Consider the following 21627-nt stretch of genomic DNA (forward strand, 5'->3'; position numbering starts at 1 on the left):
TATCTAGTTTATTGAGAGTTTTTAGCATAAAGGGCTGTTGAATTTTGTTGAAGGCCTTCTCTGCATCTATTGAAATAAGCTTTCTTATTTTAAAAAAAGTTTGGGGTACTCTCATGAGGACTTTAATGCAGATCAACATGTGGAATTTAGAAATGATTTTTTGGAGCTTATTTTCAAAAGATGCTTGCAGCCAATCCCAAGTGTTATATAATTCAGGCCTCTCTGAACCACTTTCAGATAAAAGTTAGAAACTCCAGAGAAGCCAAGTCTTTAAGGAAAGTGCTAACCCAGGCTTAACTTGAAGAGCATGCACTGTTCAATCCTCATGGTCTGGGAAGTAGGCAGAAAAAAGTGATGCATGTCTTCTTGTCATAGATGACAAAACAAGGCTCAAAAGGTCAAGTCACATGCCAAAGTCAGAGAGTGAGTATGAGCGCTCACTTCATGCCCACATTGTGAGGCTCACACCACCCACCAATGTCGCCCTGTTGTCCCAGAAGCATGGGATGTTGTGGGATCAATCTTGCTTAGCACCTACTCATGTGCAATCCAGAAATAAAGGGTGAGCCCTTGGTCAGTGGGAGATGGGAACCTGTGGCTACATTCTTCTTTTCCTTCCGGACACATGCCTTGAGGCTAAGTTTTTGTAGGGTCAAGCAGTCAGTCACAAATAGCAGCCACCAGCTCGGCAGTGCATCTCATATGGGTCCTCCCTCCATTCTGGCATCACTGCCCTTTTCCTTCACTCTCGACCCCTATGGCATCCTGCTGCCTGGTAAAATCTTAGTCGCTATAAGACTCCGCTTTTAGGGGAAACCAGACTAAGGCTTCCTGGCATCAGACACAAAGCCTGGAATGTGGTAGGTGCTCACTAAATGCCAGGGAAAGATAAGGTATACCAAAAAGATGACCTTCCAGAAATGTCACCCTGGAGTCCCCATGCATGCGTGGCTCAGGGGTCAGCCAGAGATGTGGGCAGTGTCTATACAGAGGATTTAGGGCTCCTCCCTGCCTCTTCCTCTGTAGGATTCCCCTTTACTTTGTAGCAGCTGAGATTGCCCTGAAGGCAGTCCTCTTGTTCAGACCAGAAAGACTGTGGGTTTGCCTTAGGGTAACCCTGCAAGATGCAGAGTGGGGCCGCCCCAGGCTAGAAGCTGTGCAAGCTCATCTGGGGCTGTTTTCTTCCCCTAAGCATTGACTTTCTTCCAGAATCTGCCTGCTTTGGGTAGCTCTCCAGTGTCTTCAGGTGTGTGTTTTGGTTTGGAATGTTTAGTTGTCATCCGCAGGAGGTTTCATCCCAAAGGAGCTTACTCAGCATTGCCAGGAGTGGAAGCTCCCCAGGGTGAATTGGATCCTATCCTCTCTGGGCCCAGGCCCAAGGCAAGATGCAAGAAAGTTCCCCTGAGGAAGACACAACCTTGAGAGGCTCTGTGCCAGGGACTCTGACACAGTGGCCTGGGCACCTCTCCACCTGATTGGCTGGCCCACAACTGACAATATCAGTTATACCCTGAATTTCCTCAGACAGGGCCAGGAAGTCAAGCACCCCTGGCTTCTGGGTCGCTTCCTGGTGAGTCGTTATGGCCAGATGCTGTGGGACCACAGGCTACTGACCACTGGTTCCCTGTTTCTCTTCGGTGTGGAGAGCACTCTTGGGCTCCTGCTAAGTGACATCAGCTCGCCTTCCCTTGGGAATGATTCCTGTGTTCAGCATCTGTCCTGATCAACTTCCAGAAATCCTCCTGTGGATCCTCCCTCAGGGGCGTCTACCATTCTTGGGAGGGTGTTTCTCTTTTCTGAGGTCCTTAACTTCTCAAAAAGCTGGGCATGGGCGCTGGCAGTTGGGACCTGCCTCCCTGGCCTTTGGCATTGCGGGTACAGAGGGAGGCCAGGTTCATGGGGCTGAGACAAGGCCCAAGGACTTCCCTGCACCAGCTGGGGAGAACTTGGGGTGAGGCTAAGGTAGATCCTGGGCAGGCAACGGGTCAGACACACTCTCAAGAGGAAGGCACAGGACAGGCCAGTGCTGAAGGGCAGCAGGAATATGGGGCTGTGTATCAGTTTCCTGTGGCTGCTGTCATGAATTACCATAAACTTGGTGGCTCAACAAAACAGACATTTATTCTCTTACAGTTCTGGAGGTCAGGAAGTCTAAAGTCAGGGTGCCAAGAGCAGGTGGTTCCTTCTGCAGGCTAGGGGAGAATCTGCCTCCTTGCCTTTTCCAGCCTCTAGAGGCCACTTCACTTCTTGGCTCATGGCCCCTTCCTCCGTCTTCAAAGCCAGAAGCACAGTGTCTTCAAATCTCTCGTTCTCTTTCTGAATCTGACTCTCCTGCCTTCCTCTTTCTCTTATAAGGACCCTTGTGAATAACCAGATAATTCAGGATAGTGTCCCCATTTCAGGATCCCTAATTTAGTCATATCTGCAAAGTCCCTTTTGCCATATAAGGCGGCATTTGCAGATCCCAGGGAGTGAAGTCACGGCTATTTTTGGAAGAAAGGGGCATCCTATTCAGCCTATCCCAGTCTGGGAGAGGCTGGGGCCATAGACCAGGTAGGCCTCTATCTTGGTCAGCTCAGGCTGTGTAACAAATACCATAGACCAGGAGATTAAACAACAGACGTTTTTTTTCTCAGTTCTGGAGGTGAAAAGCCCCAGATTAAGGTATCAACATGATCAGTCCCTAGTGAGGGTGCTCTTCCTGGATTAGAGGGCTGCCTTCTCACTGTGTCCTAACACAGGGAGAGGGAGAGGGAGAGGGGGAGGGAGAGGGGGAGGGGGAGGGGGAGGGAGAGGGAGAGAGAGGACGCTCTGGTGTTTCTTCTTATAGAGGCACTAATCCCATCATGAGGGTCACACCCTCAGAACCTCAGATAAACCTAATTACTTCCTAAGGGAGGGCCGTATCTCCAGACACCATCATAGCAGGGCTTAGGGCTTCAACATATGAATTTTGACACAATTTAATCCATAGCTGCCCCTAGGCACACCTTAGGGAGGCCTAGTAGGGCAGGAGCAAGAAATGGGCTTATTGCAACAGATGAGTAAACCGAGGCAGGCAGCAGTTCATGGCAGACAGCATACCAGGATCTGGATATGGTCAGTAGGCAATGCCTGGGCCAAGACGGAATGAGCTGGCTACGCTTTAGAGATGGCTCCGGGCCATATGGGGGACTGACAAGTTCCTGGGGCTGGGCCTGCAGGTCAGGAGTTGGGAAGGGACAGAAGCAAGAGCTGGAAGCTGGCAGGGCCTGATTCTACGCCTCCTCTTCATTTGGAGAGAGCTGCAGCTGAAGCTAATTAGGGTGTAATTAGATTTGAGAGATTACTGTGTTCCTCACTCAAGTCCATTTTGCTGTCACTATTGAGTACCTGTTGCATTCCAAGCCCGGAGCTGACCTGAGGAATGCAGCGAGGGACCAGGCTTGGCCTCCGCTCTCCAAGCTTGCAGGAGGGTCAACAGCAACACACGCGCATGCAACAACTGAACAACCATGCAGGGGTCATTTGTTAGAGGCCACAACAAATTAAAACAGGTTCTAAAGCAACCAGGAAAGGCTTCCGAGACCAACAGCCCCCAAACCTGGCCCAAAAAGACAGGAAGGATTTGACGTGGCGAAGCAGAAGGCATCGCGTGTAGAGGACAACAGGCACAAGCGCCCAGATGTGGGATGCATGTGGCACTGTCCAGAAGACTTTGACCAGCCAGTGTGGCCGATGTGGACGATTAGGGATCTACAAATCAAGGGCAGCCAGACTCTCACTGAGGCAGGCAAGCTGGCTCCCAAAGGGTTTTTGGTTCCCCTCCAAGGACTCTGGATGCCATCCTTCACTCATTCTCTGTACTGGGTACCCTGAGTGGCTGCAGGCACAGCTGATGGTCAGCAGATCCAGCCAGTGCCCAGTTTGAATAATCAGTGCCCAGGTCACCACTCCAGATCGAAGTGGCCTCATCCACTCACAGATACGGTCATTTTGTAGGTGGTCTATGACTTATCAAAGGCTAGCTAGGAGCACTTTTCAGTGAAGAATGATAGAGGCTTTTGAGCAAAGAGATAAGGCTGCTTTTGGCCTCGAAGTACCTGAGTCTGCTGGCATTGGAGAGGGGTCAGGAAACCTGACAGGAGGGCCTTCTGTTGATCCAGGGTGAGGAATGGGAGTGAAGGTCCAGAGTCGCTCTTTTGGAAAGCAAGGGAAAGACAAAGCCACAGAACCTTCTTCATCATCTGCATGATGTGGCGGACAGTCCTACAGGAGACAGCCTCTGTCCACATAGGCCAAGGTCAATGCCATCTAGATCCAAAGAGTTGCACAGCTTCCTGTGCTGTGTGGACTGTTTTTGCCTCCAGTTCTGGGATATAGATATGATGCTTTGGGGACAGCACTCAGAATTGTCCTGTCTCGTCTGCTGCTATACCACATTGCAGCACTATGTTGCATTTTCTCTTGCTTTTAAGGTCTTAATGTCCATTAATAAACCCATGTTGTTTTTAACCCCAGGTCCACTGTCACTTCAAGCTGGACAGTCACTAATGTGTTTCCTTCCATCACTGACTGTTGGAAGTCCATTGATACCACATCTCCTCCCAGCCCCAGCAGCTACCAACCAGCCCGTGGCAGTGTCTTGCTGGAGTCTCAGTGCGTAAAGGAGATGCAAGGGTGTAGGCCCATCCTGGAAGCTGGAAGCAGGGAAGGTGAACTCAGGGCCTCTCCTTGCATGGTAGCCTGGGGTGGGGCTACTGAATGATCCCAAAGGTGTGTCATGGATTGAATGGTAGCCCCCTAAAATATATCCATGTCCTAATTCTCAGAACTTGTGAATATTGCCTTATATTGCAAAAATGTGTGATTAAACCAATGATTTGAGATGAAGAGATTATTCTGGATTATCTGGGTGGGTTCCAAAGGTAAGCAGGTATTGTTATGAGACAGACATAAAGGAGGCCACGTGAGGATGGAGGGAGAGGCTAGAGCAATGCAGCCACAAGGTAAGGACCACCTAGGGCCACCAGAGGCTGGAGGAGACAGGAAAGCACTCTCCTAGAGCCTTCAGAAGGAGCACAGCCCCACAACACTTTGACCTCAGATTTCTAGCCTCTGTATCTGTGAGAGAATGAATTTCTGGTGTTCTAAGCCACCTGATCTGTGGTACTTTGTTACAGCAACTGCAATAAACGAATAAAAGGTGGGAAGTTGTTCCAAGAGGATACAAATATGGCCTCAGCCCCAGCACAAAGTTCCCTGGACAAGACCCCACCTTAGCCCAATTCTGACCAAAAAGCTTTGATCCCAGACAACTAGATTTATTTTTCTCCTATAGGAACAACATAATGGCAGTCGGTGAGTCAACATTGCTCTGTAGATATACTGCAATGCATGCAGTCCTGAAAGAGCTGGAGCACTGCCTACCTTCAGAGGAGTTAGCAGGTCTGCACTTTGGGTTCAGGACTCATATGATTATTTAGGGAAACGGTGCCTTACCCTAAAGGAGGAGCGAGAAGACCGTGAGTGTGAACTGTGAGTGACATAGAGGTGAGAGTAGCAGCCCGGGAATCTGGGCCAGACAGAAAAAAGTTATAGGAAGTAATGTGAGAGCGAAAGTGAAGTGTCCCAGAATGTGGCAGTGGAAGTGGGCTTGGAAACAAGGAGTCAGCAGAGATCTGTGGCAGCCAGACACACCATGGTGTGCATTCATAGAGGTAGAATCCCCAGGATGAAGGAGGTGAGAGTTCTGCTACCCCTCCATCCCTGTAAGACTCAGTTCTCTCTGGGTTCTACGCTGTAATAGGCCTGGGGATAAACAACAGTCTTCTGCGGGGACAGGCCCCGATGGGAAGGGGACCCCAAGCCCACAGCGTCTGAGGCAGGTGTGGAGCCTTAAGCAATGTCTTCAGCTCTCCAGAGGGCTGGTCTTTCTTAAGCAATGGCGTTTGTTTTCAAATGAGTAGCAGTGCCCTTTCCATCTCCTCCTGGCTGCCATGGTGCTGGTGTGGTGGCAGCCGTGGAGACAGTGGTGTAGGTGAAACAATGTGTTGACGAGATCACGGTTGGGTCAGTGGGGAGAGCTAGTGCCAGCCAGCCTGTCTTTTCTCCTGATGTTTGGGCTGGTCAGTACTAGAAAGATGACAGCCTACCAAATGGGATACTGGCCTTGGAATGGCTGGCTAAGGAACATAGACACTTTGAAGCCTACACACAGGAGCCAGCTTCTGTGTATTTGGTGTTACTGCTGATGGTATTGAAGTGTGCTCTTTTGGCTAGTGAGAGACTGTGTGTGACAGAGCAGCAACCAGCTAGAAGGTGAATTATCTGGTGGGGAGAGGGCTGAGCAGGGGAGCCAGGCAGAAAGGTCATCAGGCAGAAGTCTGAAGACTGACAGTGAGTGGGCCTGGTCCTGCCCACAGGAAGCTAGGCCAGACCAGCGTCCAGAAGAGCCTCAGGCCTTGAGACTCAGGGGGACAAAACATATAAAGCCATTTTCCCGTACTGAGCCCTGGTGATAGGGAAGCCACAGGCAGTGGGAGAGTTCCTGGGTAGAGGAGCTTGTAAGATAAAGAGAAGATGGCCAGGCACAGTAGCTAACACCTATTATCCCAGCACTTTGGGAGACCGAGGCAGGCAGATCACGAGGTCAGGAATTTCAGGCTAGCCTGACCAACATGGGGAAACCTTGTCTCTACTAAAAATACAAAAATTAGCTGGGCATGGTCGTGAGTGCCTGTAATTCCAGCTACTCAGGAGGCTGAGGCAGGAGAATTGCTTGAACCTGGGAGGCGGAGGTTGCAGTGAGTTGAGATCATACCACTGTACTCCAGCCTGGGTGACAGAGTGAAACTCTGTCTCAAAAAAAAAAGGCAGGAAGCCAAATCTCTTGGAAAGAACAAGCGTGCAGGCTACGTCCCCGCCTACCCCAAGAGGCAGGCGACTTGAGTTGGTCTCATCCAGCCATTGCCTCGTTGTGGACCCTCAGTGAGGCCTTTTCTCTCTCTAGTCCTCAGTTTTCCCATCAGCAAGAGGCCTGATGCAGACCATTGTCATGGGCAGTGACAAGGCACTGGCTCCCAGATCGCCCCTCCTTTTGCAGAGAAGGGTACTCACATCAGTCCCCCATGTCAGTTTGCTAGGGCTGCTATAGCCAAGTACTGTAAACTGGTGAGCTTAAAACAACACATTATTCTCACACCATTCTGGAGGCTAGGAGTCCAAAATCAGTATCACTGGGCTGATCAATATCAGCAGAGCCCCACCCCTTCTGGGGGCTCCAGGGGAGATTCTGTTCTTTGCCTCTTCCTGTGTCTGGTGGCTATTGACATTCCTTGGATTATGACTTCATCATTTGAATCTCTGCTTTCGTGGACACAGGGCCTTCTCCTCTGTGTGTCTGTGGCAAGTCTCCCTCTGCCTCTCTCTTAGGACACTTGTGATTGTATTTAGGGCCCACCTGAGTAATTCAGGTTACCCTTCTCCTCTCATGATTCTTAATCACATCTACAAAGTCCTTTTTTTTTTGCCCTATAAGGTGACATTCACAGGTTCCACGGTTCACAATGTGGATATCTTTTGGAGGACATTTTTTGGGCCTTTATTGGTATTTCTCTAGCCCTTCTATATTGACTGCAATGTTTTCACAGGATTTACTTGTTCTCAGCTGTTGAAAGTAAGTGGAAAAACACCCAGAACGCCCTCACCATATCCAGCACTTTGCCATGTGCTGGTATATTAAAACAAAAATCCCCTGTGGCCCACTTCAGACCTCACCCAGTGGAACCCAGCTCACTGCATGTGTCACTCAAACCTGAAGGCCTCAAAACATTCCTTCTAGCATTTGGCAAGCTTAAGTGTGTCTGCATGTGCACACATTTGTGTGTGCATACTTGTGTGTATGTGTGTGAGTGTATGGGTGGGGTAGGGAGCAGAGACATTTTGAGAACCCTGAGGTTCTGTACATCAACCCACCTCCTGATCCTCAAGGCGCCCTTCACATCCTAGATTTTGAAGCCAACCAATGCCACATCACATGGCTGAAACACTGACAATCTGCTGTAAAGAGCTGCATCAAAGGGAATGAATGAGCCATATGTGTGTTACCAAGGACAGGAGACCAAGAAAGAGGTTGGAAATTATCCAGCAGGTTCAAGGGTAAAAGATAATTGCCAGAAAGGAAACTATTAAAAGCCTAAGAACCCAACTCCGTTCTGTGCCCCACACCCAACAGTTAGGGAGAAAGTGCTCAGGAAGATGAGGTTTACACTGCTGCAGTCTCACATCTGAAGAGCAACATCCAGTCTCCTGACCCTGACAAAAGGCTGCAGCGGGTAGCTAAGATCCCCATGATAGTTAATTACATGTATCTATCATTCCATGCTATATGTCCATGTGTACACATTATTTACTCTGGGGCAGGGGTGGATGATGAGAAATTACTTAATGGGTGCAATGTACATTATTCAAGTGATAGATAGACTAAAAACCCTGACTTCACTCCACAATTTATGCATGTAAGAAAATTACACTCTTACGTCAAACATTTATACAAGTTTAGAAAATTATATGTGTCAACTTGGCTAGGCTGTGGCACTCAGTAAGATTTGGTCAAACAGTCTAGATGCCATTAACCTTTACAGTCAGTTGATTGAAGTAAAGATGATTAGTAATCCTTGATAATGTGAGTGGGACTCATCCAATCCGTTGAAGACCTTAGAGCAAAGGCTGAGGTTTCCAAAAGACTTTCAGCCTCCAGACTGCAATGCATAAACCCTGCCTGAGTTTCCAGCATTTGGATCCAAGCCTGCAACATCAAATCTTGCCTGAATCTCCAGCCAGCCTGCCTGCCTGCCGTAAAGATTTCAGACATGCCAGCTCCCACAATCACATGATAGACACAGAGAAAGAGAGAGATAGACACAGAGAAAGAGAGAGATAGACAGTTAGATAGAGAATCTCGTACTGGCTCTGTTTCTCTGAATAATCCCAACTAATGCAATGCCTGGGTGGTCCTATAAGGCTTCTATGTGAGTTCTGAGGAGGGAATGGGTAGGCCCTGAACACAACCTGCAGTCCATGCTGTGCGAAAAGAAGGGGACATGACTGCCACAGACATGTGCCTTCCCAGCCCTTTTCCCGCTCAGCCCCCTATGCAGCCCACCTGCTCCCTGATTCAGCCCTGCCTTTGAGTGCATCTGTCCTGTCCACCCACCCCTCTCCCCACATATGCTCCTCCACAGCAGGCTCCAAAGCTCTCCCGGGGGTGGGGGTGGGACAGCCCTGGAGAGGTCACCCTCCCAGGGGCTCACTGCCAAGAGCTGGAGTTCAAGAGGAGGACAGAGGAGCCCTCGCATTCACTGACAGTCATTGCCTTACTCAGTATGCACATTAACCCTGTAAGATAGGGACCATTAATTACACCCCATTTTTTTAGATGAGGAATGTTGGGTCCAGAGAGGGCATATGGCTTGCCTGATGTAACACAGCTAGCATGGGAGTAGCTAAGAGCCAGCCAAATGCCTATCTGTGTGACTCTAGAGCCTGTGTTCTTTCTGTCATGTCTGCCACCCAGGATTAGTATTCTCTATAGACACAGTTTAACAATAAGGCTATCCAGAAATGTGCTCTGCCTCCTGTGGCCATGCAGGGGCTCAAGCTCAGACATGAGAGGTGTAACTCAGCAGCAATGGTTACCTACGTGCAGCTGAAGGATACAGACATGGGAGCATGAGGCTCTCAAAACACAGAAAGCCCTTCAGAAGCGGATTCTGCTCACAGGAATGACAGACTGCCATGGCTCATCTGACCAAGTTGGGGGAGTCTAAATAGAACTGAGCATCTAAGAATGAGAGAGACTTTCTTCCAATGACAGTGTTGCCATTGAACTGGATTTCAATAGGGGTGGCGTGGAGACCAGGACAAGCTCTTTGGGGGAAGAAAAGCCTGAATTCAGCTCCAGCCAGGATGGCAGCCATGCTGGAGTAAAATTCAAGAGACTCAGAGAGGTCTCACCCCCATGGCTCCAGCCTTCTGTGCAGGAAAGAACACAGAGGCCTTGCCTAGGAAGGAAAGGGGAGTGCTTGTGAAGCTGGCCCTGTGGCCTCAGGGAGAGCATACAGACACCTGGCAAGCATCTGAGCTCCTGGGCTGGTGAATGGAGCCACAGACTGTTGAAGGTATTTCTTCCAAAGGTATTTCTTCCAAAAAAATCTTTGCTATAGCAGCCTGGCATTTCAGCTTCCAAAAGCATTTCAGCTCTGAATCCGAATCAATGACAGAGCAAGTGAGATATACTGGATGAAGGGCAAAAGCTGCCAGGCAGTGATGCAGTGAGCTTGATTATGGGGAAATGCAGATGGATAGGCTGAGGGGTTCCAGGCGTATTCATGGGTCCCCTCAGCCCTTCATTTGTGTATCTATCTACTCATTCTTCCATCTATCCTCCATTTTGGCCCTCCTCCCAAGCCTGCCTGAGACCTGGTACTGGCTTGTGCCCTGGGCTAGGCTATTTTATGGGAGGAACAGAGAGGTATCCCACATCAACCCTGACTTCAGGGCAGAGCACTCGCTCAGTGCACCCCTGTCCTGAGCTGGCCCCCTCCATGCCAGCAATGCCCAACTGCTCACAGCTCCATCATGCCTCTGCTTGGAAACCATTCTTTACCTTGTCCCCCGGGAGAACTAGCAACAGCCGCTGTGTGGTAGGCTGGAAAATATTTCTCAAAAGATGTCAGCCCCTAATCCCCAGAACCTGTGAACATTACCTTATATGGCAGAAAATGTGATTAATTTTAGGATCTTGGGATGAGAAGATTATCCTGGATTATTTAGATGGTCCATAAATTTAATCACAAGTGTCCTTATAAAAGGGAGAATAGACAGAGACAGAGATTGGAGTGATGCAAGCACAAAGCCAGGTGTCTTGGTCAGTTCAGGCTGCTATAACAAAATGCCATAGATTGGGCAGTTTATAAACAACAGAAATTGATTTGTCACAGTTCTGGAGGCTGGAAGTCCAACATCAAGGTGCCAGCATGGGTGGGTTCTGGTGACAGCCCTCTTCTGGGTTGCAAACAGCTGACTTTTCCAGTATCTTCACACTGCAGAAAGACATCAAAGAGCTCTGTCATGTTCATTTCACAGGGGCACTAATGCCATTCAAGAGGGCTCCACCCTCATGACATAATTACATCCTAAAGGCCCCACCTCCTAATGCCATCACATTGGGGGTTAGGATTTCAACATAGGAATTTTAGGGGGACGCAAGCATTCAGTCATTGCACCAAGGAATGCCAGAAGCCACCAGAAGCTGGAAAGAGCAAGGAATGGATTCTCCCCTGGAGCCTCCAGAGAGAGCTTGGCCCTGCCAACACCTTGATTTCAGTGCAGTGATTTTGTACTTCTGGCCTCCAGAACAGTGAGGCAATAAACTTCTGTTATTTTAAGGCACCAAGTTTGTGGTAATTTGTTACAGATAACATATATCCCAGCAGGTTGATTGTTAAGGTTCAAGAAGACACTTTATTTAGATGCAGGCTCTAGCATGTAGTATATGTTCAATGAATTGTAACTTAACTGAGCATAAACAGAAGATGCTAGGCCAAAGGTTACATATCAGGAGTCCAGTCAGTAATTGCAGACTTTCACTGCAGTGCACTATGATTGTGTCTGTGAATAGCCACCGCACTCCAGGCAACATAGTTGAGACCCTGTCTCTAAAAATAAAAATAAATTAAAAGTAAAGAATTGCAAACTTACCAGCGTCCCTGGGCCTAGTTGAATACAAACACTTGCTTTTCTCTGAAGAGAATTAAAAACATAAAGTTGATTTGACTCATAGGTAGAAGACTCTCTTCTTACTAAGTACAGCTTCTGCCACTGGGCCTAAAAAGGCCACAGGGCTCAGATAGTAATAGTTGCATAGTTGGATCACATGAAATGTCTTTTGGAGGAGCCTATCCCAGGAACAGCTGAAATGGAGCTGATGCATCTACCCTCCCCTCAGGCTTCCCGTCACACAAGCTCCCAGAGGAAGAGGTTCCATAAACCCATAATCCAGTAGGCCTGACCAGTTTATGCCAGCCTGCCAGGTGGCATGTCCAGTCTCCCATACTACCCCACAAGCCTGGAAAGCTCCCAACACAGCATCTCCTTAGCTCTGTTTGTAGAATCCTGGTCCTGGTAGGTGGGGTTCAGGTCAGGTGAACGAACCAGAGGAGTTTGACTCACCTTGGTCAGCAGGAAAAATATTCCTGCCTGTCCCTCTCAAGAGAAGCCCAGTGGCCACTCAGTGAAGACAGCCCCTTTCCTAGTCTCTGCAGTGCCCACCATGACAAAGCTACCATGGAAATGCAATAGGCTCCATCACCGAATGGTCATTCTATGATGCTGTAAAATAGTTTCTCTCCTGCCTGGTCATGGAGGAAAACAACACCAGAGAACTGCTTCATGTGTGTGTGCCTGTTTGTGTGTGTGGCCAAGTGCACCAAATGACTGGAGTTATTGGATGCTACCAAGAGCCTCACCGTGGAAGAGTGAGTTGAATCCTCTTCCTCCAGTCTCCTGAGCAGCTCCCAGCTCAAATTAAGTAGCAGCTTATTATGAATCTTATCTGATAGCAATATTTTTATTTAGCAGCACATATATAAGCTCAACCTGGTATAAAAAAGATTGAACACAAGATATGTCTGCTCAGCTGCTGTCTGGGGCTCTATAATGGAAGACTTGTAATTAACATGAAGTCACCAGCTTGGTCCCACTCAAAGGGCAGGAAGGGGGGCAGTTGCTAAAGCCCTATGAACAAGAAGATTTCCTAAACACTGGGGAGAAGGCAGCAAAAGACCCTACCATTGCCCATGGACCCTGCTGCTATGCCCGTGATGCCCTTGTTGGCTAATGCCAAGCCTTAGACCATCCATCACTTGGTGTTTCTGGAATTAGGGGGTGGGACAGGTGTCAAAACGCCCCAAGGTCAGATGGGCTGGTTAGAGTGGGTTCCCTCTTCATTTTTGCTTTCTAAGTGCACCTGGTTCTTGGCTTCCTGCACACAAGCAAGAGTTGACACTCTCTAGTGAGTTCCAGCCCCCACCTATATCCCACCCAAAATTGAGCCAAGGATAGGAGGAAAGCAGGAAGGAAGTTCTGCCTCACTTCTGTGTCAGGCACTGAGCTCAATGCTGGTGTCTAGGAACTGAGTCAAGTATAGTTTCCTCCATCAGCCCCCGAGGGGCTTCTCAATCATAGGAAAGCCAGATACACAAATGTTTAGGAGCTACAGAACTTTCAACAAGCCTGTTTTCCTTTCTAGGCCTCAGTGTCCTCATCTGTGAACTGGGGATAATAATACTAACAGAAGATGAGTCGCTAATGAGGTAAAGAATAGGTAAGTGCTTCCAAGGACATAAAGAGGCAGTGAGTGTCACGGTCAGCCCTGCAAATTTCTCACCATGCCCATCAGTGGCCCCTGGAGCAAGAGAAATGTGCAGGCTGGCTGTCACTCATCTGGTCCTTGGAAATGCCTGCAGGGCTTTGGCTTGGCTCTTAACCTGATCTTCTCATGGCCTGCCCATCTATCTTTTCAACTTGTGAACCGAGACCTTATGCCAAGAAATCCAGGTAAGAGACATGCTGGTCACAAAGGTTGGCATGTGAGAGGATCCCATTCCTTGCCCTGAGAGGGTATGGGTGAGCAGAGCCATTGCCTATCATGAAATGCCCATGCATGGAGCAAATCTTGGATTTGAAACCCTACACTTGCTGTCTATCCTGGGTTCACTCTTTGGCACCAATTTCATTCCTTTTTTTTAACACCTCTCCTTTCAACTACCTGATGACCAGCTGATCCCCTCTTGCTATGTCCTGCCAGTGTTTTATTGGGTATCAAAAAAATATGGAACACTTGGAAATGTGTTTCATGTATTGAATAAACTCTGTACCAGGAGTTAAGAGTCCTGGGTTCTAGTCCAGACTCTAGCACTTCAAATCTGTTTGATCTCTCCTGGCTTCAATTGCTTCATCTGAAAAATGGAGGGGACATTAGTACCTGTTTCACAGGGTTGTTATCAGGGTTAAAAGATACAAAGTATAGCTGGAACAAGAGGGAGTAGTCATATTTCTCTCTATTTCTCTCACTAAGTGCAGCTAACCCCCTGGACATGACAAATAAAACAAACATACACAGACTCCGAAAGGTGGAGAGAAGAAGTTAGATAAGCTAGAGACTGTAGGACTGAGTAACAACACAGGAACGTGTTCCCTGGGTTTTCCGTCTACCTCACATATCCCAGATTTGGAGCTGAAGAAACAAGCAACCCAGAAGAAAAAAGCCCCAAAGAAAAGCCTTCTCTCTCTAGCCAAAGGACTAGGAAAGGGGCAGCCTAGCAAGACAGAAAACCTTTACAAAATAACGATTCCAATCCAGCCAACCATCACAAAAAACACCATGGTCCTCACCCCTTCCCTACCAGCAAAGACTGAGTGGAAACCCTATACTTCCAACTTCACCAGGCTAGAACAAGGCACTCCAACCTACCCTTCAGGTGGTATCCAAGAAGACCAATAAAAGAGCTGGAATGTTCATTCTCATCCAGCACTAAGGAGACCAACACCCAGTGTCATGGAGTGGTAAGGCAGTATCCCTCCGCATTTCAGCCAGTGAGGCATCATTGGCAATTTAGTGGGGAACCTGAACTCCACCTCTACCCAGCAGTAACAATATTCCCCAAGCCCCGCCCAGGGTGTCAAAGGAGATTAAGTGGAGAATGTAGACTTCCAACCCCATCTAGCAATAGCAAGGTGGCACTTTCCTTTACCCAGAATGGTATCAGATAAGGCCTGTGGTAACAGGAGCCCTAAACAAAATCCAAAGTCTCACAACATAATACCTCAAATGTCCAAGATATAATCCAAATCACTTGGCATACCAACAAGTAAGAAAACTACAACCTGAGTAAAAAAGACAGTCAGCAGATAACAACACTGAGACAAGTCAGATGTTGAAATTATCTGATGAGCATTGTAAAGCATCTGTCACCAAAATACTTCAGAAATCAATTACAAACGTGCTTGCGACAAATACGAATACAGGCAATCTCAGCAAGTAAATGGGAGATATAAAAAAGAACCCAGTGGAAATTTTAGATCTGAAAAATGCAATAACTGAAATGAACATCTCTCTGGATAGACTCAATAGTACACTGGAGATGACAAAGGGAAAATCAGTGAATTTGAAGGTAGAACGACAGAATTTACTCAAGGTGAAAAACAGAGGAAAATTTACTGGAAAAAGATAAACAGCCTGAGGGATCTGTGAGACTATAATGAAAGATCAATAGTCATGTCATCAGAGTCCCAGGAGTAGAGTGAGCCTGAGAAAGTATTCAGAGAAATAATGACCGTAGTTTTTTCAAATTTGGAAAAAATAGAAACCTCAGGAGGTTAAATAAATCCCAAACAGGATAAATTCAAAGAAATAAATGCCACAACACATCACAGTCAAACTCCTGAAAACTAAAGGCAAAGGAAAAATCATGACTGGAGTTCAGAAGAATGATATCTTCCCTATTGGGAAAAGACAATTTGAATGACAGCAGATTTCTCATCAGAAACCATGGAGGCCAGAAGGAATTTACCCAACAAAGAACTGTCAATCCAGAAACCAATATCCAGAAAAACGATCCTTCTGAAGGAAAGCTAAAAGGCTTTGTTACTCAAAGACCTACCTTAAAAGAGTGGCCAAGGGGAGTTCTCTAAATAGAAGGGGAAGGGAATGATAAAAGAAGGAATCTTGGGACATCGGGAAGAAAGAAAGAATAAAAATATGGATAAATACATTAGACTTTCCTCCTCCTCTTGAGTTTTCTGAATTATGTTGGCAGTTGCAGCAAAACAAACAAACAAAGACTAATAACACTCTCTGATGTGGTTCTTTATGCACATAAAGAAAATAGTTAAGACAATGATAAATGGGGGAGGGTAAAGGGCCATAAACATGTTGTCAATACCAACAACAGACTACCAATTAATTGTGGGTATATAAAGTATACGCTTTTAATTAAAAGAGAGAGAGAGAAAGTCCATGTACCTTTCACATGGTAAGTGTTCCATCAACATCACTTGCAGTCAGTGGTGATACTGTTAATGTCCACAGTAGCTCACTGCTGAGCCCTGGGGAAACTGGGTTAAATCGCTCCCAGTTACTTCCCTTGAATAGATTAGAGTTCAGTGGGAGAAATAGACTCAAAAACAACTGAGTGTGCTCAGAGGCTGAATTGTGTCCCCCTGCAAAAAAATTCATATATTAAAACCCTAACTCCAAGTACTCCAGAATGTATGTGGATAATAAGAGTGGGATCTAATCTAATCTGCCTGGTATGTCTATAAGAAGAGATTAGGACAGTGGGACACACACAGGGAAGACCATGTGAAGACACAGGGAGAAAATGGTCATCTGCTAAGCCAAGGAGAGAGGTTTCAGGAGAAATCAACCCTGCACACACCTTGATCTTGAACTTTCAGCTTCGAGAACTGTGAATACATAAGTTCCTGTGGGTTAAGCCACCCAGACTATGGTATCTGTATGACAGCCTGAGCAGGCTAGTATAAGGGGTGTTTATTGCAGCATTATTCATAAGAGAAAAATATTAGAAACAACCTAACTGGCATATCCATGCAGTGGAGCATTGTGCATCCATTAAAAGGAATGATATGAAAGCATTTTAAATGATGTGGGGCAACATGTATGTTCCAATGGGGGTGGTAGACATATCTGACGCCCCACATCACATTCCCACTGGTTTCAGTCAAAATGCAGTGTACACTTCCATGGGAGCTATGACTCACCTACCACTGACACAATCTCCCCTGGAAATTAGGCCTCCTATCTTTCCATGCTCAGCTCCAGAGCTTTACTCAAAGCTGCGGGAGCCCTCCCAGTTGGCCTATAAACACAATCTGGAAGTGCAGGATTATTAATGGCTCCAGGAGCAACCCTTGACTGAGGCCAATGGATAAATACTCCAGCCTCCCACCCTTCAGAGGGGCAGGCAACTATGGAAAGCTTTCTGGGCACCTCCCAGGAGGCCCTGATGGAATCAAGTTCTGATTGCCCACAGCAGCCCCCTCAGCAGCATACACTAAAATTGATGCTCCCACCTTCCCTGTGTCATGCTTCCCACCCCTTCCTACCTGCTTCCTGCATTCGCCTCCTGTATTAGTCAGGGTTCTCCAAAGAAATAGCACCAATAGACTGTGAAGGAAGAGAGACACGGAGTGAGAGAGACAGAGACAGAGACAGAGACAGAGAGAGATTTTCAGGAATTGGTTCATGTGATTACAAGGCTGACAGGTTGGGGGCTCAGGGAAAAGAGACTTTGCTGCAGATGAAGTCTGAAGGCCATCTGCTGGCAGAATTCTCTCTTGCTCAGGAAAGCTCAGTTTTTTGTTCTATTCAGACCTTCAACTGATTGGATGAGGCCCACCTACATGATGGAACGCAACCTGCTTTGCTCAAAGCCCCCTTATTTAAATGCTAATCTCATTAAAAAATACCCTCACAGAAACATCCAGAGTCATGTTTGACCAAATATCTGAGCACCATGGCCCAGCCAAGTTGACAAATAAAATGAACTATCATATCTCCAAGATAAAATACCTGCCCCAAATTATTGTCTTGGGCTCTGCTTCCAGGACACCCAAAGACATGATACATGAAAAAATGAGAGGATACAAATGTGCATACATAGTAAAGAAACTGTGTGTGGGAATATACCAAAATGCTAAGAGTTCTTTCTGGGAGAGGGAACTATGGGTGATTTTCCCCCTTGAATTCTTTGTTTATGCTTTTCTGTTTCTGTCTGAACAGTCTACATCAGCATGCTTGAATAATCAGAAACAGTGATGTACACAGCAGAACAATAAAGGGTTAAATGAGATAAAAGCAAATTGCTTCTGGAGATAGGAGAGGGAAGTGAGTCATTATCCTTGAGGTAATTCAAGAGTACTTCTTCATGGAGGAGGGGGCATTTGATTTGCCACATAGGAGACTGGCTGGGGGCAGAGAGCTGGGAGGGTCATCCCAAATTTCAGAAACAATGTGACAAAAATCACAAAAGTGAGAAAGTAGATACACATTCAACAAGGATGGAGTCATCCAGTGTGACCAGCCTGTAGGGCTTGTGAAGGACATAGGTGAGTCACCACTTTACTGAGAGGTCCCAAAGGGGTCTTCTGTCTTTGGTGGGCTCCAGAATAAAGAGGTAAAGCATGTGTTAGTTACTTCTGCAGACTGGGAGGCTTTAGTCCACAAAGGAACATGGAAGGTTAGTCTTAGTCTGAGGTAGGTCCTTCTTATGTCTTCCTACACTTTCCTCTTCCATCGTGTGTGTGTCTCAGTGCTCTGGAGATGATCCAGACTCTGGTACCAGAGTGAGTTTAAAGATGTGAATGAGAGTCAGAATGGACTAAAAGCATCCAAGGTGTCCAACAGGCCAGCAACAAAGTAGAAAGAGTAGGAACTCTGGAACCAAAATGAAAGTGAAGGTAGCAGTGTCATTGCCCTTTTAAGAAAGTGTGAATTATCTTTAGTAGAGGTTTTGGTAAGCAGATCTTTAATCGTGCATTAAAAAGAGATTCCTGTGCAGCTGGGCTAGTTTCTGTGCCTTGCAAAAGGCTGCTCCATTCAGCACTGAAATAGAAAGCAAACTCCAAGTCACTCAACGTAAGCTTCTTTGCAAGGAATAAAGCACACTTCCTGTTTGGGGAGACGTGAGTAGTGGGCCAGAGCCTGGGCTAGGAGCCAAAGTTCTTCAATTCAGTTCAGAAGGTTATCTGCCACTTCCAAGTTTTGGCTAGCTCTGAGCCACCTGAAAACTGGTAGAGACAGGTGAGTAGCAAAGGAGTGGGTGGTGACCGTGAGAATGCGCCTCACAGATGCCCAACTGTAGGAGGAGGCCTCGACCTGGGGCCCCAGTGAGTGTGCTCTGAAACCCATTGGTGTTTGCATGGGGGCCATGGTTCCCATACACGGTTTCTGGCCAATGACTGAGCTGGCAAGGGTACTAAATTAGGTCATTCCTGGGAGACAGGGGCCTTCTCTGGTGATCGACTCTTGCTGAGGACTTCCTGATGGCATGCCAAGCCTTTATTAGACTGCACGGTGCTACAACCTTCCTTCCCTCTCTTTCACTCAGGGTCAGCCTTGCACTGTGGTGTGGTGGTTATTCAGACTTCCTGCGCTATCTCCTCATTTTTTTCACAGGTATTTATTCTAAAGAAAAACCTTGGATAATAATCCCATCTCGGCCTCTACTCTTTGGAGGGCATAACACAGTGTGAGGACTTCACATGGTGACATTCCCATTAGCCAGGCTGAGGGAGAGGACCAGACTATAGTCCTCCACAGCCCCAGCTAGTCTGTCTGAGGTGAGTAAATAAGAACCATGCTGGAGCCTGAACCTTCAGGTGCTCGCATATTTCCCAGCCCAGGGTGATCAGCAGTGCTAAATGCCACCCCCATCCTACCCAATGTGCAGTGGGACTCGGTAAACTCCTTTCTCTCTCTCTTTTTCCTACCACTAACCCTGCCCTTCCTTCTGCCTTCTCCCCTGAGTAACCTCAGCTCCCCTACCAAGGGCCTCAAGGGCAGCCACATGACTCAGGGACTATGCAAGAGCCTCCTTTCCCATCACCAGCACCTCTACCATCCACACCTCTAGCATCAAAATGTCCACTTCCACCATCACCACCCTCATCTGCACCAACTCCACTACCACCACTACCATGATTACTGTCTCCACTTCCATCACCTCCACCCCAGCCTTCACCATCTTCCACCATCATTACTTCCACCAACATCATTTCTTCTATGTCCACCTCCACCTCCACCCTTCCCCATAATTTCCTCTGCCACTTTCTATAAGGCTCCAGAAAATGTTCTGAGCACGTTATTGTGCCACAACTGGCAATATGATGGTATGGTGGAGCCATGACATCAATCCCTGCATCTTCCTACCCCTCACAGGCTGTGTGACCCACCCGAGATTTGGCTGTAAGCATCAGCTTCCCAAATTTGCTAATTGGAGGTGTGTTAGTCCATGTGCATACTATTTTATCTTTATAAATTTTATAAAGAGATTACCCAGTCTCAGGTGTTCTGGGGATATTCTGGGGAGCTTTTATCCCCCATCTACAGGATTTTTTATTTTCTCAGTAGAATATTTCTCCTTCTCTCCCTCAATTTTTAGAACAACAACTAAACCAGGTTCAGGGCCATCCAACATAATTAATGTCACTTTGGGGGGGCTCTGAGGTTTGGAGTGTTGTTTGTCACCCCTGACTAGCCCTTCACTGTGAGCAGGATTCTGGTCCAGAAGCCAAGTTGAGGCTGTCAGTGGCTGTGGCACTAGATGAGGCTACTTGGAGGCAGTGGCCAAACCCAGCCTCCATCCTAAGCAGATGCTCTGTAGAAGCTTGGAGGCTTCCCAAGCCAGAGCCCCCGTCCACCTTCCAGGGCAGCCTCGGAGCTGGCTCTTCCAATGGGCTCCAGGAAAGCCTGCCTCCATGGCTTGCTGCTGAAGTGCTCATCTTGTGGATCTAAGCAGGGCTTCTTGTTTCCAGCTGTTGGCAGGGGCATTAATAGTTGGACAACATGGGCAGCAGGCTCCTCTTTTCTCCCAGCTTCTAGCTCCTAGGCCCTTGAGCAGCACAGATATGGCCAGTCACCTGATTCCAGAGGAACTGAGAAGTGGGGCTCTCACCACGGCCTGTCCTGCCCCTCCTTTCTGTGCCCCGTTAGTAGTATCACTAACTGACAATTACATAACTCTCCCATTTGAAGTTGGAATAGAAAATGTTGTGGCTGAAGTATTTCTATTTCTCAGTTTCCAAGCTCACCAGGGCGTCCACATGTAAGAGCTCTCACTCTGTTCCAGCTGGGTGCTTCGTGAATGAAACAGGATATTCTGCCAACTTCAGAACACACCTTTTATCATGCACCATGAGATCAGCTGACTTGCCTATCCTCTCCCCAATACCCCAAATCAGCAATATGCCAGCTCCCAGCCGCTGGAGAGCAGGAAGTCACTGAGCTAGCCGATTGCACAGGGCTCCTAAATTCCCCTGAGGCCAGGGCAGAGAACACACTTCCTTCGATGACAAGAGACCTGAATGCTGATAATGGGAGTTTCCTGCCTGCTTGGCTTCTACCCTTCTCTCACTCTCCTTGGGCACTGAGCAGGGAGCAGAGATCTGGGCTCTTGCATGATACCTGTAGCCCCTGGCTGGCTCTTCTCCCCTCTTCTTGCCAGCCAAGGGTGCCAATCCAGAGCCTCTTCTTCCTTGTAATGGATGCAATGCTTCTAAAAGCCTAGTTTAGCTCTGTCACAAATGAGCTGTGTGGTCTTTGGACAAAACACGTCACCTCTCTTGCCTCCATTTGCTCATCTGTGAAAGGGAAGAAATATCTACCTCACTGGATTTTGTAGAATAACAGTGAGACTCCACTGGGCACATGGACCTCAATCCATACCTTTTGTCTTCAAATTGAAATACTTCATAATGCCTCTTTAAATCTACTATAGACCATATGCTGTACTCAGGCTGCCTTGAGAGCTGAGACATGGGCAGCTGCATTGGAAGATATTTATT

The 21627-nt window shown here is 47.4% G+C and overlaps 1 protein-coding gene across 30 annotated transcripts in view; it reads left to right on the forward strand.

Annotated features, from left to right (window-relative positions):
- MAMLD1 (mastermind like domain containing 1) overlaps positions 1-21627 on the forward strand; it is a 566578-nt gene that overhangs the window by 372519 nt on the left and 172432 nt on the right. For 6 of the 30 annotated variants that reach the window (XM_078364336.1, XM_078364337.1, XM_078364339.1 and 3 more), the window contains one exon: positions 4501-19404. The exons of 20 other annotated variants lie outside the window; for them this stretch is intronic. The gene's annotated coding sequence lies outside the window, so the exon portion shown is untranslated. The remainder of the gene's footprint in view (positions 1-4500; positions 19405-21627) is intronic. 4 more of the 30 variants (XM_078364338.1, XM_078364343.1, XM_078364360.1 and 1 more) reach the window with 1 other exon arrangement.

Source organism: Callithrix jacchus, chromosome X (genome assembly GCF_049354715.1).
Source record: "Callithrix jacchus isolate 240 chromosome X, calJac240_pri, whole genome shotgun sequence".
NCBI lineage: Eukaryota > Metazoa > Chordata > Mammalia > Primates > Cebidae > Callithrix > Callithrix jacchus.